Below are 21,461 nucleotides of genomic sequence, written 5' to 3'. Positions count from 1 at the left end.
CCGCCTATCCCAGCCCAGAGTCATACCCTGCACCCAAACTTCCTTCCAGAGCCTGACCCCTTCCTTCCCACACCCCATTCTCCTGCACTCAAACTTCCTCTCAGAGCTTGACCTCTGTACCCCCTCCTGCATCCAGCCCTCGGGTTTATTTTCATTGACTTCCTATTACTTATCATATAGGAGCAGGATGAAGAGAAAAAAATGAAAGGGGGGCGGGGGATAAGAGAGAATGTTATTTCTCTTGGCTTGGTTCTAAGAGGGAGGAGCACATAGAGTCCCACTAACTCTAAATCTGCCACTGAGTCAAACTAGTATTAATCTTAACACAGGAGTAAATAAAACTGAGGCCTTGCCTATGCTTGGGATTAGTTCCAATGTATTGGGTAATTTTAACTCTTGTAAATCATGGATTTCTTTATTTGCACTGCTGCAGCTGCACCAGTTACTAGCTGTGGCTAAACTAACAGAGGCAACTCCCCCTTTTTTGCCCTGAGCGAGAGAGCTTGTGCTCACACAGGTAAAGCTTTGGCCTGAGGCTGGGTGGGGAGAGCAGCTCCTATATCTGCTACTTTCTACCTCTTGCTTCAATGTGATTATGTAGGTGTGGGCAAGTGCATGCATGCTTTCAGGGTGGGTGGAAGCAAAAAAACTTTTACTGGACCCACAACTAGTCCTGACAGCAAAAATGGGGGCTGGGGCAGGCTAGAAAAAAGTTAGGATCATGCAATTACAGTTAAAGTACCCAAGCCAATTAAAGGAAGGTTTTATTCCACGTAAATCAGTTAATTGGAATGAATGGAAGGAATGACTTTCACAGTTTCAGATTGTAAAGGTGAGAGAAATGTCCACAACAGGAAATTCATTTAACATTGAACAATATAACACTTTTGTGTGTAAAGGGAAGCAACAGTGACAAATACAAACAAGGAAAGCTTGTTAAGTGTAACTGTTCTATGTATTAGGATGGTCATTTCCACAGCACTTAGGGTATTATAGCTTTGCTTTACTCCTGAGCCTCCTTCTCCACTTTATATGCTTATTTACAGCTGTGCAAAGTGGATGTGAAAATGCTACCAAAGCAAAACGGCAGTGTGTGGCACCCACTGTGCACAGGTGTCATCTGGTGTAAGGCAAAAGAAAATTTGTCTTGTTAGCACTTCCCCAACCTTCTTTTAGGACGATACCGAGCCACAGCTCAGAATTTAGGTTCCCAAAAGACAAAGTTCTTCAGGAAAAGGGGTCAGTGCTTGAGATTTATAATGCAGAAAAACAAAGGGGGGGTAGGGACGCTCACCTGAAGGAGGGATTCAATCTCTCTTTTGCAGGAAGGACTCAGTGTGTCCTCAAGCTCATGATACCATCTATATGTTTTGTTAGTTTTTAAAGTGCTACCAGATTATTTGTTGTTTTTAAAGTTTTTCCTGTTACAGACTAACTGAGCTACTCCCTCAGAAGCTTTTTCTAGAGGCTTTCCAACTAAATTTGTGAGTGTGTCTCAAAAGCCTTTAAAACAACTAAATATTGAAGAAGTTTTCACTGTGGCCTATTTCTCAACCCTTTTGCTGATTTGAAAAGCACAAATGATAGCAATGAGTATTAATAATATACTGCCTCCAAATGTATATTGGAAGTAATTAGGTTCTTTACCATTGTTTGCCTAGCCTGACCATTATAGCCTTACCTCAGCTTTCCTTTACTCAAAATGGCTGCCAGTTCTTAACTTACAAGTGCACTGAAGCTAACTCTACCAACAGGAAACTGCTACTTCACTAAGGCACACTGTGTCACAAGCCATTGAAAAGTGTATAAAATGACCACATGTGACATGTATTTTGTGGCACAATAGACAATTAATGGCCTATTATAGTGAGGGTGGGTTTTTTGCTATAAAACTTGCTTTTATGCATTTTTTCTCAGTGTGTGAATTGAGTAAAACAGTTAAAAAGCCTGATTTCAATCATATATTCCGTATTTCAAATATTTTCACTCTTTCCATGTACCTTCATGACACAGGAATGTGGGGGCAATCCATGACCCTCATGCCCAAAATGAAGCAATTCCATAAATGAAAAAAATAATTTAAAAAGGTTTATGACTGGGCAAATATGAAATAAGTGCACAGATTCAGTGAGCGGGGTGTTATGTTTTTATGGGAGAAGCAGGAGGTTGTGATTAAGGTTTTGTGTTACTCTGTGAATGGAGATTAATGGGTTGTGAGTAGTGTGTTTCCTTATCAGTGGGAGGCAGAAGGAAGTTCCTTGTGATGATGCAGACTCTGTCACTGTCAGTGGAAACATGCTGTGTTGGCTTTAAGGCACAGTTAAATGATATCCCATAATTTATTATTGATGGGCTTCTGCCAATTTGGGTGGATGGGGATGTCATATTTACTCAACCATAATACACTTTAAATGAGTTTGTGTGTGTGTGGCGAAGGGGGGGAAGGAAGGATATACGTGAATACATATACTATAAAATACAGTTTTTGCCTTTTCACCTGTATTGTAAGGACACAGGAATTGTCATTCCAGAATAGATAAATGGCACATCTAGTCTGGTATCCCACCTCTGACAGTGGCACAAAGGCTCACATATGTATGTTGGCCAGTAGGATCAGGGCCCTGGTGAACATCTCATGCCTGCAAATTATGATACTTTGTAATTTTTAATCATAGCTTGTTATATAGAAAGGTACATTTTGGAACCCTAAATGAGAAGATTGTAGTTAAATTGTTTCTGACTTAAGTCATTTCAGATAGTTTCAGAGGGGTAGCCATGTTAGTCTGTAACTGAGTTTTTTTTTTTTAAAAACTGCAGCACCTTAGAGACTCACAAAAACTGTAGATGGTATCATGAGCTTTTGTGGGCACAACTGATAGATTGTCATTTCGGATAGATTGTCATATGAGATTTAGTCCTGTTCCAGCTAAAAAGTGTAAAGTAACTTGTAATCTGAATTTTACTGATTTCTTTATTCCATGTCTACTTTTACTGCTTCCTCAATATGTAAGTGTGGGGTTGTATCTTGCAATTATTTCCCATGATGAGGTATTTTTTTAAAGACTTGATGGAATGGAAATCTTCTTCCTTTTTGGCCAGTGTTGTGTTTGCTTTTATAAGATTCTGATACCAGTGTGATGGCCCACAGTAAAGCACTACTTAAGTGTGCTTGTCTGCAATAGCAATATTAACCAAAAAGTGTTAAAAAATCTTAGTATAGACGAGGCCAGTGTGAGTAAGGCTGGCAGAATGTGACCCAAGGTGAATATATAAATATATCGTGAAATTTATATCAACCCTATTAGGCAATCTTCTGTGTTAAGGCCACTTACAATGAAATCTTTAAAGTGCTCAGTACTGGTCTATTTTACCATTATTAGAAGTTTATCTCTGTTAAAGAGCCATTTTTGTCTGCAAAAGATTTTTTAAGAAACTTTGGGCTTCCCCTTTTCTCTCTTTTTATGTTGTACAAGGTCTGATGCTCTTTAGGTTATGTGGTGGTTTCTTTTCTTTATTTCCTCCTTTTCCTTAATTGTTTGATATCTTAGAAATGCCAGGAAATAAGCTCTCCTAGAATTTTTGTGTAAAGATCTCTGGACAGTTTCAGGGATTTTTTTAAAATATTGTTGATTTTTAAAAAGGCTTCCTTTATCCAAACTGGATAAAATGGTATTTAAATGGGTGTTCATAAAAAAAGTTTTGTTTTATAGTCAAAGTTCATTTTTTCTCTTTGTAACCTAACTTTCAATATGTTGCTCTTTGAAAATCACCTTTTTACTAGATACCCAGTTATTTTATGCCTTTTAGCCTGGATGCATCAACCTTCTGTTTAAATTTTCAGGTCATCTGAAAATGAAACACAAAGAAACTGAGGACTGGATGTGGTGGCATGGTTTAAGAAAGGATTTGAAGGTGAGTCATCTGATTTGTTGGTTTACAACTTACATTGAATGAAATTATTCTCTGAATATCCTTAAAGTTTCTGTTGTTATGCTTCTCTGGATAAAACACATTGTTGGGTATGTTGAAGTAACTATGAATTTTGACCTCTGAATGTATAGTTTAGAGTTTGTTTTTTTAAAGTGTAATTTCTAAGAATTTTCTCCTTCCTTATCTTCAGTTGCAGTTTGAGTTTTGTATTTATTAAATGTATTTATTAAACTAGTTATTGTGTTGCTACCTAGAGAGGGAGGGGTACCTAACAAAAAAAAAAAAAAAAAAAAATAAAAAATAAAAAAATGCTGCTAGCTTCTGACACTTTGGCACAAAGGGGTGTGCTTCAGTTGTTGTTTCTACTGTGAAATTAAACCCCCCATCTAGCAAACATTAGCTAATATGCATGCCTGGCCTCATTTGGAAATACAGATTGTAGAGAAATGCATTTTCTCAGACTTCCTGAATAAATGCAGGTGATCATGGTAACTCATCTTCTTGATGGCTTCTTGCTCAGGAGCTAATGGGTGTTGCTTCTGACTGATAGTCAGTAGTAGTACAAGAGCACGTGGGGAAGAGGGAATGCAAAACAAAGTACTGAAATCATCAGCTTTTAAGGAAAATCATATAATGGTAGCGAAAAAAAGGTTAAAAATAAATGGTGTCTTGAAGCCTTGTTTCAATCTGAAGTTTTTCAGCAGCCTTATTTACATTAATCAGGAAAAAGTGCTTAATAGCAGGGAACAGTGCAATATCCTGTGAGCTTAGTGGTGGTCTGTTCCCTGGTCTCTCTCGCTTATCCACAGGACACTGCAATCAAGATTGGCTAATTTCAAATGTAAAGTTTCTAGGGGAAGAGTGATTTCTCCCTAGGGAGGTCAGGCAGTGTTTTCACTGTTGTTGGTGTTATATATGCATGTAGCAGAAATGCCTAAGAATCCCAAATAGGGACAATTATTATTTATATTGCAGTGGTGACTAGATGGACTATTTACCCCTGCAGTTCACGTTTTAAGTGTGTTGAATTAGCATTTTTCCCTGGGTGCCTAAGTCGTACCTCCTTCCTTGCCAATTTCACCCTCTAATTAGGATTTACTGCCTCCTGGTTGGGTGGCAGTGGCTGCATTGTGAGATGTCTCTACCATGGTCTTTCTACCACCAGGAAGCCTGCTACTGCAGAAGTTATCATAAACCATGAGAAAATTTGACCTTTTACTGCATATACCATTCCTCATTAATTTCATCAGCTGAGATGTAGCCCCAAAGGCCTGTTTACTTGTGGTCCTTCAGTTGTTTTGCCAAGTGGTCTTAAGTTGCTGAGGGTGATGATACCCGTATTCAGCTAGAGGCCAGTTCTGAAAATTACATTTTAGCTTCCTAAATTTCCCTTGCAGTTTGTAAAATCCCTTTCCATGCTAAACCAATGTGTTTCACCCTAGAGGTGGCTGAATTTCTTGGGTATGTAGTAATCAGTTAATAGCTTGTGTTTGTGTCTTTGTAAATGCCCGGAGAAATAGAAGGTGCTTTGTCAAATTATTATTTAAACAGATAACTTGCTGTTCAGTAAAATACATGATCCTTTATTATAGTGCATAAATATTACTGTCTTATAAACAAGTTGCCGCCTTTCCCTTTGACCCAGCTTCCTATAGTATTGCTATAGGTGACTCTGAGTTCACATCTCAAACTATACCTTTTACCCTTTCTTTAACATAAAAACAAAAGAATAGTTATACTGAGTCAGACTAATTTTCCATCTAGCTCGGTTTTGTGTCCTCTGACAGTGGCCAATGCATATGCTTCAGAGGGAATGAACTGAACAGGGCAAATAAGTTCCCTTCACCACATCCCATGGCAATGAGTTCCACCGGTTTATTGCATGTTGTGTGAAGAAGTACTTCCTTTTGTTTGTTTTAAACCTGCTGCCTATTAATTTCATCAGATGACCCTGTTCCTTGTAGTACATGAAGGGGGAAGTAATACTTTTCACTTTTTCCAAATAATTCGTGAATTTATAATTCTATGTCATATCCTTCATTGTTTATCTCTTGCCAAAGAGGAAGAGTTCCAGTCTTTTTAAAATCTTTCCTCCTATGGAAGCTGTTCTATATTCCTAATATATTTTGATGCTTTACTCGGTACCTTTTCAAATCCTAATACGAGTTTTTTTAGGAGGGGCAACCAGAACTGAATGTGGTATTCAAAGTGTGGATGTGCCATGATTTCAATAGTGACAATATGATGTTTTCTGTTCTCTTATCTATCCCTTTCCAAATAGCTCCTAACATTTGGTTAGCTTTTTTGACTGCTGCCTCACATGAAGCTGATGTTTTCAGCAAATGACTCCAAGAGAGTTGTAACAGCTAATTAAGACCTCAACAATTGATGTGTAATTGGCAATATGTTTTCCAATGTACTTTACTTTGCATTAATCAGCATTGAAAATCATCAGTCATTTTACTGCCCTGTCTCCCAGTTTTGTGAGATGCCTTTTAACTCTTCACACTCTGCTTTGGACTTTACCATCTCCAGTGATTTTGTATGATCTGTAAACTTTGCCACTTAATTGTTTTTCCAGATCATTTAAGAATATATTAATCAGCACTGGTCCCAAATCCTTGGAGACCCTACTCTTTACCTCTTCTGAAAACTACCCATTTATTCCTGCCTGGAGTTTCCTGTCTTTTAATCAATTATTGATCCATGCTAACTTTTCTTAAGAGTCTTTGTGTGGGACCTTGTCAAAGGCTTTCTAAAAATCTATGCACCCTATAAATACAAGCACACTATATCAATGGGAACACTCTTGTTCATATATTTATTGACCCCCTCAAATAATTTGGTTGAATTGATGTGGCATGATTTCCCTTTACAAAAGACATGTTACCCCTTCTCCAATAACTTATGTTTATGTTTGATAACTCTGTACTTTATTATAGTTTCGACCAGTTTGCCTGGGACTGAATGTAAACTTACTGGCCTGAAAATTCTTAGAGGAGGAGCTGTGTTAGTCTCTAAGGTGCCACAGAGCTCCTCATTGTTTTTGCAGATACAGGCTAACAGATTTATTAGGGGATGCAAGCTTATGCCCATATAAATCTCTCAGCCCCTAAGGTGCAATAGGACTGCTCGTTGTTTTGGCCTGAAAATGTCAGGCTCACCTCCTGAGCCTTTAAAATAAAAATTGATGTTGCATTAACTATCTTCCAGTCATCTGGTTCAGAGGCTGGTTTAAGTGATAGGTTACGTATCATAGTTCTGCACTTTCACGTTGGATTTCCATGCCCACTGACGGGGGTTGAGGGCAAAGGAGGCAGCTGCCCCAGGGCTGAGCAATTCAAAAGATGCCAGGGCACCTGGCCGCCGCTGCTGGTACTATGGCAGCAAAGGTGATCAGAGCCATGGGCCTTTTAAATCACTGCTGGAACCTGGCGATGTGCTTCAGGCAGCGATAAAGAGTTGGCAGGAGAGGCTACCTTGCCCCACTCCCACTTCCCCATCTTGCTTAGGGGCCCAGTAGTTCTGTCAGCCCCTCTGTGGTTTATCTTCAGAACCCTTGGGTGAGTACCATCTGGACATGGTGATTTAATACTGTTTAATGTATCATTTCTTCCCCAAACCTTTCCTACTGATTTCTCAGTCTGGGACAATTCCTTAAATTGGTCACCTGGAAAGACTGGCTCAAGTGTGGGGGAATCTGCTACATCCTCTGTAGTGAAGTTGGCCTAATTATATTTGTACACTAGTCTTGCCAGAGTTTATGCTGCTTCTATTTTCCTCAGTAGAATTTGATTTCCAATTTCTAAAGAATACCTTTTTGCCTCAGTCTCTTCTACTCTCTTGGTTAGCCATAAATAGCACATTATTTTAGTCTTTTACTTTAAAAAAAAATAGAGCCTCTATTGTGGTGTGGTGGTTTTAGATTTTTCCACGAAGCTTGCAGGCATTTCACTCTTGTAACTTAGTTCTAATTTCCATTTAGCTAGCTTCATCATTTTTGTGTAGTTTTCCTCTTTCACCAAATGAAATTAATAGGTAGCAGATTTAAAATAAACAAAAAGAAGTTTTTCTTCACAAAGTGCATGGTCAGCCTGTGGAACTCCTTGCCAGAGGAGGTTGTGATGACCAGGAATATAATGGGGTTCAATAAAGAACTAGATACATTCATGGAGATTAGATCCATCAATAGCTATTAGCTGGGATGGGTAGGAATGGTGTCCCTAGCCTCTGTCAGAGGCAGGGAATGGGTGATGGGAGAAGGTTTGCTTGATCATTCCCTGTTTTGTTCACTCCCTTTGGGGCATCTATTGGAAGACAGGATACTGGACTCGATGGATCTTTGGTCTAATCCAGTATGGCCCTTCTTATGCTCTTGAAGTTAGGTGCCACAGTGAATGGGCTTCTTTGATACCTCTTGCCCCCTCTTCTGGCCTGTTTAAATTCAGTTACATTATGGGTGCTATTTACAACCAATTGGACCAGTTCCTGAAGAAATGCCTCTGCTCTTATGGGTTCCAGAATTAGCTGATCGAAGAAAGAAATTAAATAGTGCCTACAATTTTTATGTCCTGAGGTGACAGGTCAATATAGGGATAGTTGAAATCACCCATAATTATTGAACTTTCTGTTTTTGTAACCTCTCTAATCTTCCTGAGCATTTCATAATAATCAAGTATTCAACAGTATATTCTTACTGCTACACTCTGTATTATTCAAACATGGAGTTTCTATCCATAGAGATTGTATGGTACGGTTTGGTTGATTTATGATTTTTTTACTTCATTTGATTCTGTGCTTTCTTTCACATATAGTGCCCTTAGAATTTTGAATCTATCACAAAATTACACATTCAGAAGTGGAGGTGCTCCAAATTCACTAATAATTTTTGGCACATAATCCCTGCTCGCTCTGGAATTCTAGACCTTTTACAAAGTTTCATAGGTTTCTCTTTCCAAGAGAACCACATTGGTGGCTGCCTTTTGAATATTTGGAGTTAAGACTTCAGAAAAAAAAGCTTTATTTTTTTATTAACTTGTTTTGACTCTGAGATTAAACAAATGCGCATTTAAGTCCTTTAAGAATTAAAGTGGACAATCTTTTTGCCTTGACTACATCCTCATTATCTAGGGAAAATATTCAAGTATTCTTTGGTATTTTCTGTCACCATGTGGTAATGATGATGCCTTTAATGCCCATGGAGTTGGCAAAGAAATTTTACATGAACTTCTTTGTGGTGTTTCAGTTTCTGTGAGACATTTCCGTTAGCTCATGAAGGAGGCTCAGAAAAGTTTTGCATGACGGAATATTTTGTTTAGCAACTTTTTACAACTAGCTTCAAAAAATGAAGACAGACAGTGTGTACATAGAGCTGGAGACTATTCTTGCATTAAAATTTATTGTTGCGGACAACAATCTATGCTTTTGTAGAACTGTGTGGCACTTTTCCAGTTGGAAGTTATTTCCAGCCAATACTTCCTCTAAGCTGGCCAATAAAGTACTAGTTGAGGTATCATTAGGCATCAGGAAAGAAATAATTTGCTATAGATCTTTATTAGCAACAGGTCAGCAGATCTATATTTGTTCTTTTGCAGACAGATGACAGCATCTTTCCTATCTCCTGGTGATGTGCACAGGATTTCATTGGCCATACTAAAATATTTTATTGATCACATTATGAGAAATCAATTTAAAAGTTGCCCAGGCCGTCATTTCTGTGATATCTTCTATATATGCGGTGACAGTTCTGACTGCTCATCACTGTGTCTGAGAACAGAATACCTTGGGGTGCCCAATTATAACTGAAGTGAAAAGAAATTCAGAAAAGTAATTTGGGCTTCCTTCATTGCCTTTATGTGCCTCCGAATGAGCAACCATTTCACTTTTCAGATTTCACAGCAGCAAGAGTACTAATGGCAACTCTCTGCAATTTCAGCTTCTCAGGTCCATGAGTTTGAATCGATGCTTTTCCCTCCACATTTAGTAAAACAATTTTCCACACACGCTGAGCAGCTATTTTTGTCTGTACGTGTTTTGAGGTGGGCTAGATGAAATGGAAGATTTTTTGGAGAACTTTCTTCTCCCCTGGCCCGTCAGATATTGATTGACAGCAAACCATAATTTTTGTAGGGTGTGGGGAGAGTATGCCAATAAGGAAGCAACTCCAAAAGCAAACCCCTTCCTCAGGGCTGAAGGCGTTGGGAAAAAGACATGTCCAGATAGCAAGATTTTTTCCGTAGGGGTAAAGTTGCAAATGTGAAAATGATATAATTTTCACAGGTCTGGTTCTAGGAGTGGTCACCCTGTGCACCAGCCTTTTTTTTTATTCTGCTGATGGAAGAGATGTGTTGTGAGGTTCTTTTTGTTTTTGTTTTGCTTGGCCGCTGAGGAGGGATATGCTAAAAATACTTTTCCACATGGGCTGGCAAATTGATTAGAGCTACTCCAGAGTTAGCATGAGCAGAAACAGAAACCAAACTCCTCCATTTCCAGCTAAAGTACATACAGTACATTGATCCACATTACCAAATTATCTGAGCACTTAACGATCTGTAACATGTCATCTCGGTGACATAGGGAAGTGAATATAAGACCATAAGAACACCCATACTGGGTCAGACCAATGGCCTATCTAGCCCTGTATCCTGTATGAACAGAACAGGGCAATTACTGAGTGATCATTCCCTATTTGTCCAGACCCTTCTATCGGCAAATAGAAGTTTAGGGATACCCAGAGCATGATTTTACATCCATGGCCATTTTGACTATTAATCACTAATTGACCTAATGCTTTTTTTAAATCCAGTTATATTTTTGGACTTCACAACATCCCTTGGCAATGAGTTCTGCAGACTGACTGTACTATGTGTGAAGAAGTACTTCCTAATGATTATTTTAAACCTGATGTTTATTCATTTTATTGGTTGACCCCTGATTCTTGTGTTATGCGAAGGGATAAATAACACTTCTCTGTACACTTTCTCCATATCATTCATGATTTTATACAACTTTGTCATATCCCTATTAGTCATCTTTTTTCTGAAATGAATAATCCGTCTTTTTTACTACTCTCAGGAAAGTTGTTCCATACTCCTAATCATTTTTGTTGCCTTTATCTGTATCTTTTCAAATTCTAATATTCTCTTTTAGATTGGATGAACAGAGCCATGACAATTTCAAGGTATGGGCATAATATGGGTTTATATGGTGGCATTATGACATTTTCTGTCTTTAAAATTTGGTAAGTTTTTTTGTTTTCAAAGAAGTATCCACAATAACTCCAAGATCTTTCTTGAGTTATAACTGCTAATCTAGACTTTATCATTTTATATGTATAGTTTAGATTATGTTTTCCATTATTTTGTACTTATCAACATTGAAATTCATCTGACATTTTGTTGTCCAGTCAACCAGTTATGTGAGATCCCTTTGTAACTCTTAGCACTCTGCTTTGGACTTAACTATTGGAAGTAATTTTGCGTGATCCACAAATTTTGCCACTTCTCTGTTCATCCTTTTCCAGACCATTTATGAATATGTGAATATGTTCTAACCATCATGCTAAAAGTTATAATGTGGATACCATCATCCCCTCCCTCTACCTCCTCCCATTTTGTGGGGAGTGACACAGGCTTTTAACACATTTTCACAAGCTATGACATCAGTGTCTAAGCCACCTGACTCTAGGAGAGGGGTTCCTAGTGGTGGGTCACTAGCAGAGGGTGGCAGTGTTCTGTGAGCCAGATTTAAGCACCTGCCTTTGTGAGTGAGGTAGAGCTGAGAACAGACTTCTTGTCAGCATCTCCATTTGGCCAGCATAGATAGCTCTCCACATGAGGTGAATCACATTCCGAGGTGCCTCGCTCTCCCCATTCACTGAACAGGGATCATAGACCCCTAACTCAGGTTTCGTGGGTTGCACTGTTGTTCCTGGGATTTTTCTAGATACCTAAAATCAGGGATCACGATGTTTACATTGTTTGGTGGATCCAAGCCTCGGCAGCTTGCTCCAAGTCACACAGGAAATCTTTAACCACAGGGAATTGAACCTAGATCTCCAGTTTCAGACTAGTATTCATGGATTGTCCTCCCTCTCCGGAGTATTCAATCCAATCTTACGAGACTGGGTGCCCAGCCTTCCTATAACATATAGGGGCAATGTCCCAGTGAACAGGGGGGTTTATCTCAAGTCGGTTTCCCCCATCCATTGAAAAGGTGCTCAGGGTAAGAACAATAGAAATAGTCAGCCTGAAGACAGAAGGAGGAGACTTTGAGAAGATCCGGTTTTACACCCAAGAATTTCTGCTTAGGCCAAGTTTCACTTCTTAGTGTTACGAGAAGAAGGGAGAACATATCATAGGTTCCTTTTATTGTGAACAAATGTATCCATGTTAGCTGATTGAGTAGGAACTCTGTCAATTTGCTGTCCACTAGAAGCTAATATTAGTACAGTCCTTATATCAGACATAGTGTCTCTGACTTGGGGCGAGTCAGACATACTGAAGCTGTGCAATCAGATGTGACCAAATAGACAATAGTTAATAGGGATCTGTAGGGAATCTGGGTTTTGGGTCATATTTTATATGCATTCATATAAAAAAATTAGATGAGTGTAATGTTCTTTTTTTGAAACAAAACCAATAAATTGTGTGGTGAGATTTATATAAAGAAGCAATTAGTCCCACTCAGAAAGCACATTTATCATATATCCCAGCTGTAACTGAAAGAATGGGGTCTTTTTCAGGGAGGAAACTAGCAGCTGATACTCTTATCTCAAAAGGCATATATTAGTCCTCTTCTGCAAGAACTTACACATGTGCTTAACGTTATGTATTTGGATAGACCCAGTAAAATCAATTGTACTACTTGTGTGTATGAAGTTTGGGGCTTTCCACCCACCCTTTCCAACACTAGTTGGTAACACTGGGAAAAAAATCCATGCAAAATGAAGGACCCACACTCTAATGTATCATGTAATTTATGGACAGTCTCTTAAGCACATGTGTAAATGCTTCCGGCATCACAGCCATACTTAGAAAAAGCCCTCCTCTGAGGAAACCACATGATTTTCTTATCTTAGTTATTTCTGGAAGATAATTTAAGGCTTCCCCCCCATAGCTAGTACTTAGAAGCTCTTTGTTTAAGTGCAAAATGTTTCCTCCCATCTACTCTGTTTCCTTCTATTTCTTTTTGCAATCAAGCTATAACATCCTAATTTGTTACCAAACCCATTCTCCTAACAGAACTGCTGGACTGTCTCATCTTTGTCTCATAAGATGGACTCTAAGGACCTCTCCCAAACATTCATTAATATTAACAAAGGAAAAGTTAATAGTTAAAAAAATCAGTTAAAATTTACATAAATAGCAAATGGCCTGATTCCTACATGTTCTATTGTAAAATGCTTCTGTGCAGTTGGTGAGGTAAAGACTCTACTTACACAAGCCCTATAACATTTTCTGCATTGAGACTGCGAAGTTAACCATCGGCGAGAGGACAGGTTTATTAGCCAGTTATTTTCTGAGAGGTCTATAGGGGAGGAATCAATGTGAGTGATGCCTAGATAAAGAAATTAGCTAAACCTTTGATTTTATTGATTAATTTATTTACTTAATTTCAAGTTCAATTGGGAATAGGTGGTTGTGGTGACAAAGCCATATTTGGTAAATAGCAATAATAAGCACAGCAGTGGAGGAAATGTTTTTTTCATTCACCGTAAGAAGTTGCAGACAATACAGAAGGAGAGCTAAATAAGATGGCTATTTTTAAAGTGAATTCTTTGTTATCAAAACCACATTTAAATATTCAGCTTTGTTCTGAATGTAACATGATCTCATAGCAACCATGACACTGTTGGTGAACACTGAAAAGTACATGATACTGCTAACTCAACATGAGCGCCATCAGCTGAAAATAAAGATGACAAATCTGCAAGCAGTTCAGTGTCCTTTAAGTAGACAGCTGACAGAAACACAACTTTGTCTCATTTTCTTTGATTTCTAGAATTCATACTGTAGAGAATTTCTATATTATAGTACACCATAAAAAGCCTTTTAAAATCTCATTGTAATTTTTCTGTCCTCTATATTGTCACCATTAAGCAGGCACCATAGCAGTGGAGGTTTATTGTTGCAACAATCGCCTGTCCTAACATTACATCCTTGGTTCTATCAGTTGGTATGTAGGGCCTAAGGCTTCAGAAGGACCGGACACTTACCATTCTTTTCAAGGCCCGAGTGCTTTATGGTTCCTATCCACTTATTTTTCACAAGAGCCGGGGAATTTGAGACAGAAGTGAAGTATCTTGCCCCAAGTCACTGGTGGCATTAATGTGAAAGTGAGGATTAGAATCCAGAATGTTCTGATTGCCAGTCTGTGCCTAAAACATCTAACTGCTCCCTATATCGCAATATAATTTCTTTTTTACCTGAAGTAGACCTGTCATTGGTGAATGACAGCCTAGCATATTCCAGTTGCTATAGATTGTAAGATATCTATACTAGTCCTGGAAGGTCAGCTTAAGGTATGAAATTTTAGCTACATAAATAATGTAGCTGGAGTTGACGTACCTTAAGCAGAGCTTGGTGCCGTCTCTGCAGTGGGAGGTTGATGGGTTCCTGTTGACTTCCCTTACTCTTGGCTAATTGACACATATCACTGCAGACGAGGGAGTGATAGCTCCTTTACTAGACCCACTAAAATGAATGCTAGAAGATCAATTTCCAATGCAGTATGTCTAGGTGTGGCCTAAATATCCACTAAAATGCATTCTCCCATATGGAGGGTAGTATCCAATCAATATACAACATAGCAATGGCGTGAGTGGGGAGAGTGATTTGGCCAAGACCTAGTGGGATTAAAAGAACAGTGCCTTCTTTAGATTACATGTAAAAAAGACAGGGCATAGTTTAAAGGCCTTTTCTGCAAAATCCACATGAAATCCTTTTGACTTGGAAGGAGAAAGGACTGAGTGAACCCTACTGTGATTTGAACTTCTGTTTGCAGGGAATCTGGGTGTTTGAAACATGAGGCTGAGGTTCCTTCTACCTTGGAAAATAAATGTGAAAAAAAGGAGATCTTTTCACCAAAGGATCTGCTCCCTTTATGTGGATGCAGTCACATCTGTTGGATTTCAACAACAAAAGTATATTTTAATTCCTGCTAGCGAAACTGAAGAGACAACACAGTAGAGAGCTTTGGATTCTCTTCCCTTTTGTATAGAAACAGAGCTTTAAAGTGTTATTCAGTTATAAAGCCATTGAAGGGGCACCTTGGGTTGCACCAGTATCTTGAGGAGTACATTTGCCCTATGGAGTCCAGTGTAGGTGAATTAAAAGAAAGATTAGGAGGAAAAATATTTCCACTTGTAAACTAAGGAAGTTAAATACAGAAATCAGTGAGAGACAAACTGAGAACCCCATGATACCACATTTACAGTCCTTTCCCAGAGCAGGTTCATGCTTTAAACCACCCTCTCCCCACCAGCTAAATCTCTTTGAGATGTTCTGCATTAAAGTTTACATATAGAAAGATAATGGTGCTGTTATTTTTTTTTACAAATAATTGCAACTGGAGTACAAAAATTAAGGAGGCAGACCATTCCATATTTAAATGCAATTCAAATAATTAAAAACAGTAGGAACTAAAGGAATCCCTCCTCTGAAAACCAACCAACCAACCAAAGCTGTCAGATACTGGATAAGTGATTTAGGAGCTTATGTTTTAACATAAACTGAGGCTGTGTTTTAACTAAAAAAAATGTGTGTTTCACATTGAAATAGTGAATTCACTGCAAGATCCTAGTGGAGACCAATGATTGATTTTGACTATGAGTTTGTTAGAAATTCAAAGAGAGAAACGCAGGATATTTTAAATTAAAACACAGTTGCAAAAGTTGAACTCAAAGGTCCTGTGGTCAGCAATATGCAGGAGGCCAGACTAGATGTTTATGATGTCCTTTCTGGTCTTGAAGTCTATGAGTCTATATTCTGTTCGATTCCAATGCTAGTTAAATTGAAAGGAGTCATGTTTTTAAGAAGAGAGCTTCATGAAGGGTTTTATGACTTCTTTTGCATCATAATGTTCTTCTCATGATGCATAAATAAGGGCTGAAATGTTTATTTTATTTATAAATATAGTTTGATTTATAGTTATTGCTTATTACTTTTACTATCAGAAATGTCACATCTGATTTTTCTGTAACACTCTTCGGAGAACTCAATACATGTGAATTGAAATTCTGTCTCCTTAACTGAAGAATAGCAGAAAGTGATGGTGGTGGGTCGTTAATAAAGACACGGCTTAGCTTATGTTTCATAACAGTTGGGGATTTTGTTTGTTTTGTATTTGAAAGCAGTGAAAAATATTGAAAAACTCACCAAACAGCAAACCTTCTCCATTCTCAGGCCTTTTTTATATAATCCTAACTCACTTTCCCTTTGTAGGTCACTATTAGGCAGAACATAAAGTTTAGTTAATTTTGTTGAACTATCATAAGCAGTTAATTCCTTTCACAATATTTATTTTAACAAAGCAAAGAGAGAGAGAAAAAATCACAGACCAAAAATGAAGGAACTTGCTTAAATACATGAGCTCAGCTGGAAAACAAAATGTCCGGTGGTAAGTGATGGGAGAAACTGTCAGTTGGCTCTTGTGAAAAAATAAAATGGTCAGGCCGCTCTCTCTGAGATAAAGTTGTCAACTATTGTATGTCTCAAAGAACAAAATGATTAGTTCTGCATAAGGCAGAAGTAATTGGGTGGGAATGAAATGTCAGATGCATATTTTTAGGCCAAGTTCTTATATTAGTTAAATAAGAGTATTAATTCACTGGCAAATTGAAATTTATCACTTTTAACCTCTGTACTCGTTGAATTGAAGTAAACTTCAGCACAGCAATAAAAATATGCATAACATAACCACAGAAAAAACCTGGGGCACCCAGTTCTGTGAACACCTAAACACTTCTGCTCATTGGAATGACCTCTTTGAGTTCAAGACCTGAATAAAAGGTAGCATGTATATCTTTAATATATAGAGATAGGCCTGAGTTACAAGCTACACATTTGAATCCAGAATCTAATTTCTCCATTCTGTGGTGCATGAAGCAAAAAGATTTTGTTTTTAAAATATTTCCTACTGTATTTCTTAAATTAATGCTGGGATAAAGTCTTCCACTTGTAATAGGTCACAACTTTCTTTGTGACTGATATTTGCAAGCTGGATATTATCTCAGAAGTTTCAGCAAAATCACTGTAATTGCTTTTGAATTCTATATCCTGGCAGGACTAAAATATCCTTGGAATTTCTAAATATTATAGATTTCCTAAACAAATGTTGCATCCAATATGGGGGAATTCTATATTGGACCTTATCTAGACAGATACAGAGAAATTGATTACAGAACTAAAAATTAGTGTAGATTTGAAAAAGTGATTGATTTGATCACATTTATTGTTGTGAACAGAATAAAGTCCAACCCTATTTAAAAAAAAACACCTTTAAAAGGGCCATTTTCACAAAGCTGAAAACAATTATGAGCCAAATAAGTTGGAGAAGAAGAACTCAAACAGAAAAATGTGAATGATCATTGAGAATTGTGTAAGTAACCTTTATTGGGTACCCAAAAGTAACATTGTAAAAGAAGGCTGCACTGGTTAATAAAAATCAACCTAACTTAGAGGGGAAGTGAATGCAATGGAGAATCTATAACAAATAGAAGAAAGAGGAAATTGATAGTAATGAATATAAACCATAAGCTAGGAATTGTAGAAAATTAATAAGGAATAAAAAGGAAAAAGAAACTCTATGGCCAACATAGTTAGGAACAAACAGAATCCTAACAATCAAATTGGTCCATTACTAGATGGAAATGATACAGTTATCATTAATGCAGGACTGGCCTCAAAATCCCAAAATCAGTCTCACCAATGCCAAATAAAGAGGTAATATAACTTTCCTACTCCTGCTTGAGATTCCCTGTTCATGAATTCAAAGACTGCATTACTCATTTTCGCTGGGAGTGCCTGGTCTGCTAATTATCCCTTGTGAACAACCCTCAAAAGTCTGCTTCCCTCAATACAATTCTCCATTGTAAATATGGCCTACATACCTTGCATTTGGCTACATTGTTAAGTACATCAGAAGTAGAAATCCTACCAATCAGAGGGGCCTATGGGTGACTGAGTTGCTAAAGGAGCATGCAAGGAAGACAAGGCTGTTGCAGAGAAGCCATATGAATTTTTTTGCATCAGTCTTCACTGTAGATAGAGCATGTGAGGGAGATTCTTCACTTGAGCTATTCTTTTTAGATGACCAATCTAAGGAGTTGTCCCAGATTGAGGTGTCAACAGAGTAGGAGAGTTTGGAATAAACCGATATGTCTAAGTCACCAGGACTCGTACATATGATATGTTGGGGAGGAGTCAACACACCATTTTTAAGGGAAAACCATGCCTTACCAATCTGTAATTTCCCAGCCCATCTGAAGAAGGGGTTTTGCCCATGAAAGCTCATGATACTATATACATTTTTGTTAGTCTCCAAGGTGCCATAGGACTACTTGTGGTTTCCAATCTATTTGTGGCTTTCCAAGAGTTATTTGAGGGAGGAAACAAACAGGCGGATAAGGGTGAGCCAGTGGATACAGTGTATTTAGACCATGGGTGCGGAACCTTTTTTTGAGTCGGGGGCCGATGACTGACAGAAAAATTAGTCAGGGCCTATACAAAAGTGGGAAGCAAAAAACCCCCCCAAACCCTCATTGATGTGGCCCCCGAATCACAAGGAGAAAGACACTGCCCACATTCTCTTCTCACATGAGAGCCTAGGGGGGCCCAGCCTAGTAGATCTTGTGTGCTCCAGCCCCATGGTAGGCTGGCGGATGGGAGGGGGAGGGGGAGCGGGGCTGGAGCATGAGTGCAGGCTCCCCAATGCTGGGAAGGGCCCTGAGCCTCAGGGGCCAGATCTAGGCAAGCTGAGGGCCACGTCCGGTTCTTGGGCCGGAGGTTCCCCACCCTAATTTAGACTTTCAGAACATCTTTGACAAAGCCCCTCACTAAAGGGCTAGACCAGTGGTCTCCAACCTTTTTAACCACAAGATTACATTTTCAATGTAAGTGATGTAAGATCTACCTCAAAACCAAATACTCTTGCCCCACTTCCTTCCTGCCCCTTTGAGGCCCTGCCCCTGCTCCAGCTCTTCTCTGAGGCCCTGCTCATTCCATCCCTCTTCCTCCCCAAACCTCACTCACTTTCACCAGGCTGGGGTGGAGGGTTGGGTTGCAGGCTCTGGTCTTTGGCCAAAGGGGTTCAGAGTATGAGAGGGGCTCAAAGCTTAGCCCAGGGTGGGGGATTGGGGTGCAGGAGGAGTTTCAGGGTGCAAGTTCTTGGAAGGGGTTTGAGTGCAGAGGGACTCATATCTGGGGCAGAAGGTTTGGTGCAGGAGGGGTTCAGGGCTGGGACAGGGGTTCAGGAAGCAGGCTCTGGATGGGCACCATTTAACAGAGATGGCTTCCAGGTGGTGGAGCAGTGTGGTTAAGGAAGGCTTACTCCTGCCCTGGCCCTGCACCACTCCTGAAAGCAGCTAGCATGTACAGCAATGGCTCCATTGCACCATGTATTGCCCCTCATCTACAGGCACTATGCTCACAGCTTCTACTGACCACAGTTCCCCATTACTGATCAATGGGAGCTCCAGGAGTGTCTGCAGGCAAGGATGCCATGTGAAGACCCCCTGCTCTGCACTTCTCAGGAGCTTCAGGGACATGCCAGCCACTTCCCTGAGCAGCAATTACCACAGGGATAAGTACACTGCCACGACAGGTCAGGCATTTTAGAACTCACTACTCAAAGAATTAAATTTAAGTGTAAGACAGAAATGAAAATGATGAAATGCACAGACCAGTCAAAAATCAAAACTAACACACTTTGCAAGCAGTAAAAGGAGTAACAACAACCCCCTACGTATGTGTTGGGTCGGGAGATGAGAGCGAAGGACAGTGTGTGTTTGTGAGAATGACAGAGACACGCCCAGTGTGTGAGAGTGACAGATTTTTTCATTGCCAACCTCCCTCCATCCCCTTTTTCTCAGTGTGGAGACAGGGTGTAGAAATGGGGGTAGGAGGAACATCCTGACATCAGCACCCCCCTCTTCTCCTTCCCACACCCTGCATAGCAAGCAGAGGGCTCCCAGGGGGGCAGCATGACAGTGGGTGAAGGGGCAACTGAAGTTGCAGTGCTTGATAGCCTCCCAGCCAAACCAGTCAGGATCACCTGTCAGAGGCTCCAAGACCTACCGATAGATCCTGATCTACTGGTTGGTGACCACTGGGCCAGATGGACCATTGGTTTGACTTAGTATGGCTATAGTTTTGTTCTTACACCAATACAGTCAGGGATTATTCCCTTAACAAAATTTTCTTAGCGAGCTCCTAAACAGGTGTCAGTGAAGTCCCCTGTGTTTTGTCAAGTATCAGAGGGGTAGCCGTGTTAGTCTGAATCTGCAAAAGCGACGAAGAGTCCTGTGGCACCTTATAGACTAACTGAAGTGTAGGAGCATAAGCTTTCGTGGGCAAAGACCCACTTCGTCAGATGCATCTGACGAAGTGGGTCTTTGCCCACGAAAGCTTATGCTCCTACACTTCAGTTAGTCTATAAGGTGCCACAGGACTCTTCGTCGCTTTTGTGTTTTGTCAAGTCTCTAAATGAATGAACCCTTGCACCTTCCAGAACAATCAGTTTTAGATTGTAAACAGACCGTTAGATTTTTTTTTTTCCTCTCAGGTTCAGGCTACATTTACTTGTACTCAACTGTATCTGGAGTAATTAGACCATTCTTGTTAGCACACTTGAAATAATCTTCCTTTTTCTTTGGTGGCTACAAATGTTAACTATTTATTGACAGTTAATGTTGCATTTAGCAAAGCAATACCTATTTAACTCTAGTTTCTCCAAATTTCTGCTACTGTTTAATCATTTTTAATTGGCTTCTTCAAATCCTTTTCAGTTTACTGGCCTTTTCCTTAACCTGAGGAAACCAGAACTGTATACACTCTATTGTTGACTGTATATGCTTGTAAAAATTATTCATCATGAAATATAAGTTTCTGCAAGACAGACTTTGAGTGCATTAAATAAATATAAATTTTATTAAAAACACCCACATCTCAGAGTTATCAGGAATGATATAATAATAAACAGCTTTCAAATAACCTGCATTCATTACATTACAATACTTACAGTATTTATAACCATCCTCAGATTTTTATAGACTTATCAAACATTTCATGAAAATGAGTGAAACTAAAGTTTAAAAAAAAAGGGTACAACATAAGCATGGAAAACACACAGAGAAGTTCATTATCTTAGTGTCAAACTGCTAAAGTTTCCTACACAAGTTAACCACTAGCTTTATATGTGAACTTTACACCACTGTGCGTCAATCAAGATGAAAAATTCATTCAAGTAAAGTTGACACCACTCAGAAGCATCTTCAAGTATGGCTATAGTCAACCTGATAATCCTATACACAC

At 39.1% G+C, this 21,461-nt stretch overlaps 1 long non-coding RNA gene across 1 annotated transcript in view; it reads left to right on the top strand.

The window, feature by feature from the left end:
* The first annotated feature begins 491 nt into the window (after positions 1 to 491).
* Positions 492 to 21,461, top strand: part of LOC142829555 (uncharacterized) — a 38,667-nt gene continuing 17,697 nt past the window's right edge. Inside the window, exons 1-2 of the long non-coding RNA XR_012904058.1 lie at positions 492 to 517; positions 3,842 to 3,912. This is a non-coding gene — a long non-coding RNA (uncharacterized LOC142829555). The remainder of the gene's footprint in view (positions 518 to 3,841; positions 3,913 to 21,461) is intronic.

Source organism: Pelodiscus sinensis, chromosome 5, assembly GCF_049634645.1.
Source record: "Pelodiscus sinensis isolate JC-2024 chromosome 5, ASM4963464v1, whole genome shotgun sequence".
NCBI classification, from domain to species: domain Eukaryota; kingdom Metazoa; phylum Chordata; order Testudines; family Trionychidae; genus Pelodiscus; species Pelodiscus sinensis.
The sequence above is the reverse complement of the archived record's forward strand: the minus strand, read 5'-3'. Positions and strand labels throughout refer to the sequence as shown.